This window comes from Acromyrmex echinatior, chromosome 12 (assembly GCF_024713525.1).
Source record: "Acromyrmex echinatior isolate Ae372 chromosome 12, ASM2471352v2, whole genome shotgun sequence".
NCBI lineage: Eukaryota > Metazoa > Arthropoda > Insecta > Hymenoptera > Formicidae > Acromyrmex > Acromyrmex echinatior.
This window is the reverse complement of record NC_141863.1, coordinates 8206090-8221936: the sequence shown is the minus strand read 5'-3', so window position 1 is coordinate 8221936 and position 15847 is coordinate 8206090.

Genomic DNA, 15847 nt, shown 5'->3' with positions numbered 1-15847 from the left:
GAGTAAGTTAAATCAAGATTAAAGTTGATCTACATTGATAGAAACGTATATAAAAACTATATACTAATGGCGTTTTCTACTGTAGCGGGTTTTGATCCAATTTGGGTTAATTTAATGACGCTGTAAACTTTATACTTTTGTCCAGCTGGCCCCCCCCCCCTCCTCCATCATATCGAAATAAAAAAACACATAGTTCAGAATTTGAAGCAATTTATGAGCTTCCAAACTCCGCAAAAAAAATTTTGAGCTCGTTCTGATTAGCAGGAATATTAATTTAAAGGTGGGGAAGGGAGCTGAGTGGACGTCCACTCAACCTCCCTACCTCTTAAAATTAACAATAGAAAATCGCTTCTAGGCTCAGAATTAGGAGCTTTTTATGAGCTTTTAAATCAGTGCTCTTTCGATTTTCGAACTCCATCTCCAAAACAATCCCCAAAGCTAGTCTACACTTAAGAGATAAGTCATAAAAAATAGGACTACATCTAAAACTTCATTAATGAATATGGTTCTGGCATAAATCTGATACAAAAATATATAATCCTTAATTTTTGAGCTGCAACCCCTTAACAGGAAAATCACCTTGCCCTTTTCACGCATGAGAGAACTATGTTCCGGAAAATAAATCATTTTATGATGGGAAATTATCTGCTCATTTAAGAGCTCACGAAATACGCACAAACCGATTTTTGAGCTGCTACCCCTTAATAGGAAAATTACTTTTTGCATTTTTCATGCAAGAGAGAACTATGTTCCAGTATGAGAAAATAAATCATTTAATGATGGGAAATTATCTGCTGATTTAGGAGCTTGTGAAATACGCACAAATCGATTTTTGAGCTGCAACCCTTTAGCCGGAAAACTACTCCTTGCTCTTCTCACGTAAGAGAGAACTATGTTTCAGAGAATGGGAAAATAAAGCATTAACATCAATCAATAAATATGTAACATCAACTAATTGCTATATTTAGCAGACTCAATAGTTGAGTAAGCGCTCGCTGCTATTGATTTACTCTTCTGGATCTAAAATTCTGATTGGATGATCTAAGAGAATATACACAAATAATAGCGAACGTTCACTCAACTATTGAGTTGATGAACGCAGCCAATATAGCAAAGCATTAATCCAAGGTCGTTTCAAAAACCCTCTTGCAGTCGAAAACACTATAAATCAGTGATGCACAACCTTTCTTGCCTACTGCACACTGGACGCGATGAACGCTGAGCGATATCCAATAAAAGCTCTGTTTTTTTTCATGTGATGATACAAAGCAGAATTCTCATTATCGCTCATCGCCCATCGCCCATCGCCCATCGCATCCAGTGTGTAGTAGATATTAAACTGATGGTCATTTTTAGATACCGTAGTTCGCAAAAATATGGTCCTATGTCACAAGTGCCACAACTATGATCTAAACACCCGCGCGCAAGCATAAATATCGGTGTTTTCACGGGTGTTTGGACTACAGGATCATAGTTGTGTGAAATTATGTATGTTAAAATCTTGCGAGCCGCATAATGGCTGTGTTTAGCAGAACGTTTATGTTGCAACTGTTGGAAATTTTCTTCGCGTTGATTGGATTATACTTTTAGATCTAGAAGAATAATCCTATCAGCAGACAATCAACGATTGCATAACGATTGCAAACTGTTGTGTTCTGCCGAATGCAGGCAATATCTATTTTGCATAACGTAATTTATTACATTACTTATTGGTCACGTAATTCTTTTCTGTCATTTGGCGAAAAATACGTAGGTCGTTTGAAAAGTTTTGAGCCTCAACATGAAGATGGAACACTACTTGTCAAAACTATTCTGGTACATACTTCGAAAGATACGTGTGAAATTGTAGCCGTTTTGGATTCTTAATTGTTGTTTGACAGTCATTTGTACCAATCGATGTCAGTGTTTTTGTAAAAACGGAAAAAATCGAATATATTGCCGTGATTAAATTCTTGTATTTGAAAGACAATACGTCTGCGCAAATTAAAGACGAATTGGGAGCCGAATTGAGTCGCTGTTTACGGAAACTTTCCATCATTTGCCACCGTGAAAAGATGGGCTGAATTTAAACGTGGTCGTACTAACTTGGCTGATAGTGAGCATTTGGAACGGCCAACAACTATAATCGAAAAACCACCACCGAAAAAATTCACCAAATGGTACTGAACGACCGACGAATCAAGATTAGAGAGATAGCAGAGGCTGTGGACACATTGAACGTGTTTATTATATGTATATTGACTGAAGAATTAGGCATGCATGAGTTAACCATGCGTTCGGTGTCGCGTTTACTCACTGTGAACCAAAAACGCATTCGAATGAATATTTCTAAGGTTCTGTTGAAGCGGTTTAAACGAAAGGAGTCGGATTTTTTGCGTAGATTAATAACTGTTGATGAAACTTGGATCCACTAATCGTTCCTAATACAAAGGAACAATTAAAATAGTTAATTGCGAGTGAACTTGATCCGAAGAAGGTAAAGATGATTTTATCGGTTAGAAAGGTAACTGTTTTTTGAAATAGTCATGGAATCATCGACTATTTTGAAAAAGATAAAACAATAACAGGAGTGTACTATTGTGTGCATCATTAAGTGATAAGCTGAAAATAGAAATAGCGAAAAAACGGCTGCATTTCAAGAAGAAGAAAGTGCTGTTCCATCAAGATAACGTATCGTCACTTTGACGGTCGTCATGATAAAAATCCACGGATTGCGGTTCGAATTGATTGATCATCCATTGTATTCACCAGATCTGGCCCACAGCGACTTTTTTCTATTTTCTAGGCTCAAAGTTTGGCTCGGAGGACAGATTTTCATCGAACGAGCAGGTTATTGCATCCGTAAAAGCTTATTTTATCGACCAAGACTATCGAATGGGTTAAAAGTGAAAGCATTACTGGAAAAAGTGTATCGATTTCAAAGAAGACTATGTTGAAAAATAAAATTGAATTTAACTGAAAAAATACTTGTTTCTATGTTAGGTTCAAAACTTTTCAAACTACGCTCGTATGTACATTGTTTTTTCCCATAAAAAAAAGCTCAAGGGATTTCAATCATGGAATCTGGAGGGGAGGGGGGAGGAAAGCATGCAACTGGGCCACCACGTTTAATCCTCTGACCGTATTTAAGTGCTCTCACATTACGCATAAATGGCGCTCCATCATATATATAGTACATTGATTATTATCTTTCAATTAAAGGCATATGCTCTAAGAGCTGAAGTAATTTATTTATCAACAAATGACATAGCGATGCGCTATGTCGCTAAATTCACTTCTTACAGTAACATTCAATGGGTGCGTTCCGAGTACGCATGAAATGCATGATGTATTATTTTATCCTTCTTTATTATTTGGTGAACAACAAATGATGCATTACGCGCTTCATGTGAAACTCGGAACGCACCCAATGATTCAATGCATCTTACATTGCATTATCAACTAATGCTTAAACTACTTCGATTGATCGAAAGAAATAGTCTATCATGTAAGATTAACTTCAGAGCAGTGAAAATCCATACAAACAATGACTTTGCTACTCACTTTTCTTAACAGTAAAATTTTTATTACAGATTTACAGTGAACAGATAAACGTTTCACGTTTACACGTATTTTCGAAAAACGAAATAAAATCAGAGCCTTAGTAAAAACATTATTAGATATAGAATTAAATCACAATAAGAGGCTTATTTCTGAAACATTACACATAAAAGAACAGAAAAAATGGTATAAATCTAAAAAAAAATACGGAAGCCTGGGTGATACATATATTTATTTATTACATTTAACTTCTAATAAAAACAATATACTTCTATTTTGGACAGTACTGTAGACAAAATTTAGTTGATTCTTTGTTCGTCTGACATTGTATACATATATAACATCATTCGAATTTCATCATCGTTACAAATAAGTGTTTCCATATCAAGAGACACGGTACTATCTCGCGTCATGTGGGCGCTCAGCGCTAGATTGGCCCGTGTCTTTTACGTGAGTCAGCGAGTTGCAAGCATCCGAAATTATCAGTTTTTTTTAATAAAGGCTGGATCAATCAAGTTCTGAATATGAGCTTAATTGATAGCTCCGAATTATATAATAAACGTTTATTTTATCTCTACGTGTCCTATGAACGGAGGTTTTGTGATGCGAATTCCGAAATGTAAAAATTTTTACATAAGATACGTCATGGTGGAAATAAAAAGGTGTGCTCATTTCTCGGACGCATTTTCGTCACGTTCTGCACAATGACTGAAATCCGCCATCTGCTCACACGTAGCAACACAAGTGTCAGTCGCACTTCTCAAAGTGTTAGTTTTATTAAAAATAAGTTTAAAATTAATTTAATTAGTTAATCTTTTAAAATTTTCGTTATACAGATTTATATTTTATTTTTATTTTATTTGCTATGCCGTCGTGTTCAATAAAAAGCTGTCATAACTGTCAACTTGCACAACACAAAAAACCAAAAAAATAAGTTATTTAGACTTCTAGTTATTCTTCTAGTTATTCTTCTTCTTTCCAAAAGAAGAAGAATTAATCAAAAAATGGAAAGTTCTATGTAAAGAGAACGTAAATCCTAAAATTGGTATGTATAAATTTATGAAAGTAAAAAATAATTGAAAATATAAAAAATGTATTAAATAATGTTTTATTGAATTTTGTAGCTGGTGCTATTCTCAACACTTCATCTTACACAATTTGAAGATAGATCATGGTTGCAGAATTTAGTAAAAGATTTTGGAAATGTACGAGTCAGACGCAATTCCAATAGAATATATTTTAATGGAATATACATATAGAGGACAATGTTACGAGTACATTGGACGAGTTACAGGATATATTTATATTTATATTATATTATATTATATTATTTATATTATATTTATATTACTTATATTGTTTATTTCTATTATTTACAATTATTTTTATTTATAAAAATAATTTATAAATATAATATTTAATAATTTATTTTTATTTTTATTTTTATTATTTACAATTGTATTTATGTCTGGATATATACATATATATATATAATATATATATATATATGTTCGAGATCGGTGCTTCGAAAGAAAAGCAAGAATTCTGTCAGTCGACCGACATTAATTGTCATTGAACGCATGCACAAATTGAGCTCGTGATTTCATCTCAAACATGATTTTAATCTTCGTTAAAATCATCAAATTCATCGTTCTTTGTTCTTTTTAAAAACAATTCGTTACACGCAAACAAGTTGTCGTTACCGGCAACGGACAATCGAAAGTTCTAGAACGATTCAATTCGCGCACGCGAGCGCCGCGCTCAGACGAATACGTCACGCGCTGTCACCAATCCCACGCACGGATTTTCTGTCGCGCATGACTGTTACGTTGAACGTCGCTAGAAAAGAATCCAAAGCGCCAATCAATTTTGTACACCTAATGCCACGTAATAATTACGATTGTGGCAAAAATTTATTGGATTTTTCCCAAAAGGGAAAGCTCAGGCCGAAAGCAATAAATGCTTCGATCTCGCCGTCCTCCTACTTCCTTCCAAAAAGTTCTTAGAGTTCTTAGAGTCATAGTCGCGCTTCGTAAAATCGCCGTGCTAACCGTTTAGTGAAATCGCTATAACCGAATCTTTCGAGAAGCTTCGAGGAAAATCGCCGAGATTTTCCATCACCGCGATTCCAAGCTCAATTTGGAAAAGGTGACCGCATTTAATATTCTGTTAATCTGATCTTTAATTAATTATATCTTTTGACTTTGTAACTGAATACATTAAAGAAATTCTTTTGTTAAATTAAATGAAACGGAGTTCTCTTCACTGTCGTGCATCATATCAACCTTGTGCCGTTTTCTCACTCGAATCTGTCCGCGCGGTGCGCTCTCGCACATTTTCTGGTCCTTCGAGCCGGATTTAAACTAGCGAGAAAGACAGTAAGACAAACGCCGCATCACTTTAAAAATTTCACGATCAGCGCTCTCGCTCTGGTTCGCTCTCGCACATTTTTTGGTCCTTCGAGCCGGATTTTCGCCGGCATCCGCAGTGTCGAGTGCATCGCGTCCAGTGCGCGCATCATCAAGAAAATCAGAGAGAGAAGAATTCGCGAGTGAAATCATGAGTGACGAAATAAACGTCTTGCTGAGCTCCCAGCGCCGCATCCATGATCGCATGGCCAGGTCAATAACCAATTTGAAGAAATTGGGGACGGCCAACATCACCCACCACACGGTCGAATCCCGCTTGGCGCTTCTCGACCAGATGTGGGCGAAATTTGAGAAGCAACACGATCTTCTTCAAGTTCATTACAAGGACGCCTTCGATGAGAGTGAGTACATCACGTCTCAATTCGTCGATTCCGCCGAAAACACGTACGTGCAGCTGCGCGGCCTGCTGAGCGAGTACCTGGCAAAGCTCAAAGCTGAAAATTCGAGTACAGCTCCTCCAAGTGAACCGGGAACCGATTGTTCTACCAAGTCGGCGCTGCCGCGCTTAAAATTCCGATCGTTTGTGAGCAATTCCACGGACTTGCCAAACCATGACACGTTGCTGGACTTTATCACAAGGAGAACGCTAACTCTCAAAGCCGCCAAACCAAAATCGCTCAAGGTCTCCGACAACCCGTCGCGATCCGCCAAGTCGCATCACGTCAAGAAACACACCGAGTCTTTCCAATGCGTCCTATGCAAGGGTAAGCACCACGTGATGATGTGTGAAGAATTCAAGAAAAAATCCGCGGCCGACCGCAAGGCCGTCGCCAAAACTCACAAGCTGTGCTTCAACTGTCTCGGCTCTCATAAATTCGCGAAGTGCCAGTCGACGAGGACGTGTGCTACGTGCCAGTCTCGTCACCACTCAATGTTACACGACGCGTACGTTTCATCGAAACCTCACGAGGTCAGCTCACTGTCGGCGGTGCGCCGCGACGACGACCACAAGGCTACCTTGTTCGCAACGGCGCGAGTTTCCGTCGCTGATCGTCACGGCAATCAGCATACCACACGCGGGCTCATCGACCAAGGTTCGGAAACCTCATTAAAATCCGAGGCTCTGGTCCAGCGCCTACGCTTGCCACGCTCTCGATCCGCAATAGAAGTCATCGGCATCAACGGCAAAAGCTCCGGGCCCAGCAGGGGAAAGATGACTCTCAAGGTGACCTCGTTAACCACAGGGACCGACTTCAAAGTCGGAGCCTTTATTCCGCCACGTCTTTCGCTTTACCACGGCTCTCACGCCAGGATCAGAATGGAGGGGCCACATCTAAAGGGGCTCCAATTGGTTGATCCGGACTACGCAGCGAACGACTCGATTGAGCTACCTTTTGGAGCGGAGGTATGCGCAATCATTCTCCAGGGTGGTCTCCGCAAGGGAGGCCCCCAAGCGCCTATCGCTCAAAAGACACAGCTCGGCTGGATCCTATCGGGAGGTTGCGACCAAGTAACCAACTCAGCACAGCGCCACTCGCTTCAGTGCATCTCAGATCATGAGTCAGCCGACCTTGTACACCGCTCAACCGCCGATCACGCCGATGGTCAACTCGCCGATGACGATGGACCACGTTTCCCTCGAGGCGCAGATCCGTTACGACACGACTGCTGCGTCGACGATGTCGCAACCGGAGCGCATGAAAAGGACGCTATCGCTCTCGAAGAAGAGCTCCGCAACCTCTGCACGGCGGGCGGGTTCTCTCTCCGACAGTGGGCCGCCAACTGCCAGGAGCTTCTTCGCGACATTCCGTCTGAGTACAGTCTCACCAGAGACTCGAGGTCGTGGGAACTAGAGAACCACTCAACGCTGGGATTGCGCTGGTATCCAACTAGAGACGAATTCGCCTTCTCTGTTCCTCCTCGCACCGTCGTCGCGTTCACCAGAAGAAGTCTGCTGTCGGAGACCGCTCGATTCTTCGACCCGCTCGGATGGCTGGCTTCAGTGACCATTCAAGCAAAAATTCTCATGCAGTCGGCCTGGCTGCAGCAGCTAGAGTGGGACACACCATTGCCGTCAACCATCGCTGGAAAGTGGAAGCGGCTCTGGGAAGAACTTCCACTGCTTGAGAAGCTCAGAGTCGGCCGCTGGCTCGGCACCGGCGACACGAGCTCTCAATTCGAATTGCACGACTTCGCAGACGCATCCGAAAGAGGTTACGCCGCTGTGAAGTATCTCCGCATCACCGCAAACCACCAAACGAAGACTCTATTGTTGACAGCCAAAAGCAAGGTCGCGCCGATCAAACCTGTTTCTCTCCCGCGACTTGAACTCTGCGCCGCCACCGTACTGTCAAGTGTACTCGTGCACACGCGCTCTGTGCTAAAACTAGTTGCAACGCCAGTGATCTTGTGGTCCGATTCCAAGATCACGCTCCACTCGATTCGAGGTCACGTCTCCCGCTGGATTCCACAAGTCCAAGCAGTGGTCAAGCGATGGCTGCATCAGTGCGTGACATGCACACGGTGGAGGGCTGCCACTCCGCAACCAAAGATGGGAAACCTTCCTCCAGGAAGAGTGACTCCCGCACGACCATTTCCTCACGTGGGCAGCGACTACGTCGAACCTATCTTCATCAGGACGAGCAAAGGGCGTGGGCACAGCGCTCACAGGGCGTTCATCGCTGTCTTTATCTGTTTTAGCTCCAAGGCCGTTCCTCTCGAGGCTGTTTCAGCTGACACCACCAACGCCTTTCAGACTGCTCTCCGTCGATTTACATCTCGCCGAGGACTGTGCACGGACATCTACTCCGAGTGCGGCACCAATTTTTCGGGCGCCGACCGGCAACTTCGTGAGATGCTCCGAGCCTCCTCGTCACGCGAGTACTTAAATACTCTGGCTACCAGACCGAAATGGACCAAGGATGCTTTGCCACCACGCCTTGGATCGCTATGCATCATTCGCTCCGAGCTCTCGCCGCCAAATAAGTGGCCACTGGCACGGATCACGCAACTACATCCTGGGGACGACAGCGTAGTGCGAGTGGTCACAGTCAAAACCGTCTCATCTGAATTAATTCGTCCTTTGATCAAATTAGTTTTATTGCCAGACGAGGCTAACGCGTTTATCTCGCACGCAAATGCATCAAATGTAAAGAAGAGCTTGAATTGATCGCGTGTATTTTCGTGAATCATTTTTTGTCAATATTATCTGTCATACAACTCTCGTTTACGGTTCAAGTTCTTCCACGAATTCATTGTATTGTATCGCTTGTTGTGTTTTCGCGTTTACGGTTTTTTGTAATCTCTATACGTAACCTTATACACATATCGTCACGGAGATGACGAGGCGGGCGGGATGTTCGAGATCGGTGCTTCGAAAGAAAAGCAAGAATTCTGTCAGTCGACCGACATTAATTGTCATTGAACGCATGCACAAATTGAGCTCGTGATTTCATCTCAAACATGATTTTAATCTTCGTTAAAATCATCAAATTCGTCGTTCTTTGTTCTTTTTAAAAACAATTCGTTACACGCAAACAAGTTGTCGTTACCGGCAACGGACAATCGAAAGTTCTAGAACGATTCAATTCGCGCACGCGAGCGCCGCGCTCCGACGAATACGTCACGCGCTGTCACCAATCCCACGCACGGATTTTCTGTCGCGCATGACTGTTACGTTGAACGTCGCTAGAAAAGAATCCAAAGCGCCAATCAATTTTGTACACCTAATGCCACGTAATAATTACGATTGTGGCAAAAATTTATTGGATTTTTCCCAAAAGGGAAAGCTCAGGCCGAAAGCAATAAATGCTTCGATCTCGCCGTCCTCCTACTTCCTTCCAAAAAGTTCTTAGAGTTCTTAGAGTCATAGTCGCGCTTCGTAAAATCGCCGTGCTAACCGTTTAGTGAAATCGCTATAACCGAATCTTTCGAGAAGCTTCGAGGAAAATCGCCGAGATTTTCCATCACCGCGATTCCAAGCTCAATTTGGAAAAGGTGACCGCATTTAATATTCTGTTAATCTGATCTTTAATTAATTATATCTTTTGACTTTGTAACTGAATACATTAAAGAAATTCTTTTGTTAAATTAAATGAAACGGAGTTCTCTTCACTGTCGTGCATCATATCAACCTTGTGCCGTTTTCTCACTCGAATCTGTCCGCGCGGTGCGCTCTCGCACATTTTCTGGTCCTTCGAGCCGGATTTAAACTAGCGAGAAAGACAGTAAGACAAACGCCGCATCACTTTAAAAATTTCACGATCAGCGCTCTCGCTCTGGTTCGCTCTCGCACAATATATATTATATATATATAATATATAAATATATATAATATCTTCTTGATGCTTCCATGGGTGCTTTCTATATAACTAATCTGTGCTTCGCGGGTTTTCTTCATGTCTTGGTCCATTCTTGATGTGCCAACGTTTCATGGGCCTTGCAATCCACTTCATCAGGACGAGGAGCAGCCTGATACTGCAAGGCCCACGAAACATTGGCACATCAAGAATGGACCAAGATATGGAGAAAACCCGCGAAGCACAGATTAGTTATATATATAATACGTAAATGTATAAATATAAATGTAAATAATATATATATATTATTTATATTTATATATTTATATTTATATTTATGTCTGGATATATGCGGGTATCTCTCTAGCATAGTCGTCAGTAATCGATGAAGTTCAGAAACTGAAAGAGATAAATGCAGCCTTGATTTCAGATATTGAAGTTCTAAAATATCAATTGATTAAGAAGAATAAACATAAGAAACAGATGAAGCAGGAGATCGTAGAAATGAGTCCCTTTTTTACGCCTGGACAAATTAAAATGTATATGAATCCGACATGTAAGAAGATCCACTGGTCTTCAGAGGATATTTCGGTTGCAATATCTTTGAAAAGTGTGAGTCCGAAAGCTTATAAGTATTTGAGAAAAACGGAACAGATTCCGTTGTCCGCAATGTCAACTCTTCGAAAGTGAGTAGCCAATTTCGATATTGATGAAGGCATCTTAAAAGACGTTCTATTAGTAAGTAATGAAAGGCAAAAATCAAAGCTTGACAGAGATAGAAAGAGCAGCGGTTCTTTGTTTTGATGAAATTCATTTATCAAATCTAATTCAAATTGAAAAAAAAAAGGAAAAAGCCGTTGGACTTCATAAAAGATGCCAGATTGTTCTTGTTCGTGATTTATTTAAAAAATGGAAACAACCCGTCTTCTATGCCTTTGACTAGAATATCACAAAAGAAATATTGTTGGACATAATTACTTGATTGTATACTATACTGTATACTATACGCAATGACTAGATAAAAAAATGTCAAAATTTACTAATTGAAAAATATTTAAATGTTAAATCTACATTTATTTACTGTTGTATTTGTTAAATAATAATTTAATGTTTAAAAAATATTGATAAATGTTACTAATAAATTTAATGTTAATAAATGTTAATAAAATAATTTAACATTGAAAATAATTTTATATTTAATTATTGATACTAAATAAATTTACTAGTCCGAAAATTATCAAATATATTTATAATATTATTTTATGTATTTATTGACCTTGTTTACATCGAGTATTTAATACGCGTACTACCGCGTTACTAACCAGTAACTTTTTATTAAATTTTCTTAATTTCGGCGATACGTATAAACAATAAGGCTATTTAATTGTATGCGCATAATATTTTGCGTTTCTTTGTTTAAAAATCTTCCCCATTAGAAATTATTCAAGATAGTGAAGTTGAGTCTGGCTCTATCATTGGCCAGCAAAAAATATCTGCACATAAGCATACCTTTTTACTTCCATCATGAGATACGTTATCGCCTCAAAAAATCATTTTCATATTTATTGCTCTTATTTACCGATTTATTTATTTATAGTTTTATTAGCACAGTATTATATGTCGACATTTCACTGTATAATTATTTTAATAAGTTAATTTTAAATTAAAAGGATATAAAAAAATATAAAACGGGCTGCTTGATCGCTTGAACGTGTGAACTCCAAATAAAGCTATCACTAGCTTTATATTTGGAGTTTTAACATCTCAATAAACTTTAGATTAAAATTACTCAAACTAAAGTCGCAATCAAAAATCTAAAAATACTTTTATTATATAATGTCATTGATATCTTTCGATTCCGAATAAAATTGATACCAAGATCAGAAGGAAAAGGGAGGGGGAGAGAGAGAGAGAGAGAGAGAGAGAGAGAGAGAGAGAGAGAGAGAGAGACGATGGATGAGGATGACGATAGAACTACGTCGTGGACGTCAACGATGACAACGACGACGCCGAATGACGACAACGACTTTGATATATTGATATAGTAAATACGCACATGTATGAAGAACTATATTATTAATCATATAAAATGTTTTTAATACTACAAAATGCGTGATATCTAAAATTATCTTTCTAAAAGAAGGTCAAAAAAAGATGCCAAGTGTGCGTATATCTCCCATAAAAAATTGTTACATAAACTAAAAAAAAACTTACATAAATAATATAATTCAAGTAGTAATATTGTTAATTTTGTATTATAAATTACCTCTCAGTAGTAGATATGCATGTATTATATTAATATAAATATGTATAAAAAAAAAGTAAAATAAAATTTTTAAATTTCGCCAATTGCGAAAAGAACATATATTTTATTGCAACATATAATATTTAATTGATGAGAAAAAATGATACGTATCTTTATCTTTCTATTCAAGAGTCTTTTATATTTGCAATGAAATATAACGTTTAATCTCAAAAAATTAAAAACGAAGCATCACAAAATAAGAAAATTTTATTAAAATAAAATTTTTTGTGTATAATAATTTGGTGCTGCTAGACCTCAAAATAAAATAAGGTGATCATTAAATGATAATTAAAAGTGTACATGCATATGTTTCACACATTTCACCTTCACAATTATTGTATGTGTTTTTGAAAACTATAATTTATTTATTCGTTAATTAATGGTATGTATACAATTTTTTAAAAAATCTTCCTTTAATTAACAGCATCTGTATAATTTTATCAGCTATTCAATTTACCAATTATATTTGGACTCTACAACCATTTTCAACATGACTCTGCAAAATTTTTACGCTTCGACATTATAATTTCGACTGAGATTCTCTCTGTTTTAAATTCTCGGACTGCCCTTTCTCGTTAAACGAAGAAATGATTGATTTTATATTTGGAGTCACGACATATTATTATATTGCCTTGCGTTTGACGTAATAGAATATAGTTATATTCTATGTATTTATTTGGAGATAAAGGTGAGATGTTCGAGATATGACACATTCGAGCGTCAATTTTATTACGCGTTAATTTTATCATACGGGATTTTTATTGTACTGAGTTATAATTTTTATTCGGCTGATGAGGACTAAGTGAAGTCGAAACATTCCGTGAAATTTATAGATTTGAATAAAATAAATATCACATTGTACACCTATATAACTCGTTTTAATTTATGACCTGGGTTTCTATATTTAATTGTATGTAAATTACGCCAGCGTAAAAAGTAATACTAATTATTAATTTTACTTTGTGATAGCTTTATAATTTCTTTATTCATTTTTTTGTGATATTAAAATAACATTTTTCTATTTGTTAATTTATTTTAGTGATTATATTTTAATGATTGTATATGATATACTTTATGTAAGAATAATTATCAGTATGATTAACTTTGAATTTTATCTCATCAATAAGAGAATGAAAAAATTAAGATAATTAGTAAAAATAAAACACATGTTATTTATTTATAAAGTATAAGCTACAAATTTTTTTCAAATATAAATTATTAAAGATTTTTTTAAGATATGTCTTAAGTGAAATTGTTAAACTGTTACGCGTTATTTTAATAGATTGCATAAAATATAGAAAATATATTTTTATACAATATTTTGTACTATGAGCCGACGCAGCGGGCCGCAAAAAATTAATTGTTTGCAATTGGTTGTGCATCACTGTACTAGATGATCACACTTTATTCAGTTGATTTGATTATATACTCTACTTTAATTTATTGTGATTTTCATATCAGATATTAAGGCTTCTGAGCAGTTACCACAGCCATATTGAATAGTGACATCAGAAGTGAGAAATGATACGTTATTGGCTGTGTCCAACAGAGAAACCTATATAATCAGTTAGCGTTTAATAATTCTTTAGTAAATAATTCTTGCATTTAGTTCTTCGGTGAATTTAAGTGTAAGAACCAATCATATTAAATAATTACTAAATTTTCTCTGTAGAACGCAGCCAATTTTTGTTATGTGTTTTGTTTATTATTTATAAATGATAACAATGTGGATAAAACAAAACGATAAGATCGTTTTAAAACACTTGTAAAAATGGACCAAAACTGTGCTTGCTTCATGCTGATAAGGAAAGATTCAGTGCCAATTTCACGACGCGAAACAAATCGATATTCATAGTCGATTCTTACATTTAAGACTGTCTTAAGTATCGCATGACTTTTCACGCGAAATGCGCGAAAAAATGTGAAAAAAATCGTTTTTTAAATATTTGATCTTGTGAAAAATGACTTTGTCGGCAATTATCATTGTCATATTCGTAATCAGTAGTATGTCAATCGATAAGAAAATCGGGGGGGGAGGGGAGGGCTCACCTTTTCAGAACTCTATTCAAAAGTAAAAATATATATAGAATAAAATTTTTCGATTTTCTGCTTAGTTTTCGAGAAAATCGAGTTTAAATATCCGCTGCGTACGTATGCTATTACAGTTACGATTCGTCGAGCGATGTATAAGACGTGTTTATAAACAATGTTTACACGGAATCTAAAAGTTATTAGGTTCAAGAAAAAACACAAAGAAAATGTTTAGTGAATAAAATTTTATTTTATCACTAAATATAATTACAGTACAGTAGAGTCTCTCTAAATTTGACTTCTGTAATCTTTGCATTCTTCACACATATTTTTTACAAACATTAATAACATACCCCTTCCATGTCATAGTAGACTGTTGCGCACACACCTAATTTGCACCTAATTGTAAGTCCTCACAGTGTATGCAATGTAATTATAGGATACTCTATAATTTTGGCATTCCACTCTTATCGCCTCAAAGGTCAAATTTAAAGAGACTACTGTATAACTATAACATCGTTGTAATATTTGAATGAAAACTGACATGAGTGTTCGACACATGGTGGAAAGGATAACATGGTGTGTGCAGTTGCACAGTGTTTCTCTCTAATGGCGAATTCGGCACACATGCAATGGCTCCACTCTAGTGCTGCTCTGACATGGTGCAAGTACAGAATCACTTTAGTGCTATGCCAAATTGCACTGTCAGAAACGTCAGTACAATATTTCTTAAACTCGTTCGGTTCATTCGGTTGGTCGGAATATAAATTCAGGACTACATTGGCTCAGTTTTCATTTGCCGAATGACAATCTTAACGCACTGAAATAGTGTGCACAAGCCGAATGCGTGGCATTGAAAAAGTTCGCACTCAGTGCGGTCTGCCGAATTCGCTATTAATCTCTGCTCTCTCTTTGTCTATGGACTGTTCATAAAATTCAAAGGTACAACTGTGAAACGCTAAACATGAGGAGGGTATTTATAGTCTGTTTTATTTTAAAACTGTCTTAAATATAATGCTTAAGTTAACAGTCCTTGGAATGACTTACGACATCTTAAGACATTATATTTAAGACAGTTTTAAAATAAAAATGAACTATGAATACCGTTTCATGTTTTTCGCGTTTCACAAGTTTTTGTAGTCCTTGAACCTTATGAACAGTACATAGACAGAGAGGGTAGAGATTTAGAGAGAGACACTGTCCCCTGTATACACTATGTTATTCCTTCCATCTTGGTTCGACATCGTAAGTCATAGACCGTTGTTTATGAACATTATACGCGTCTAACGAACCTTAGCTTAACC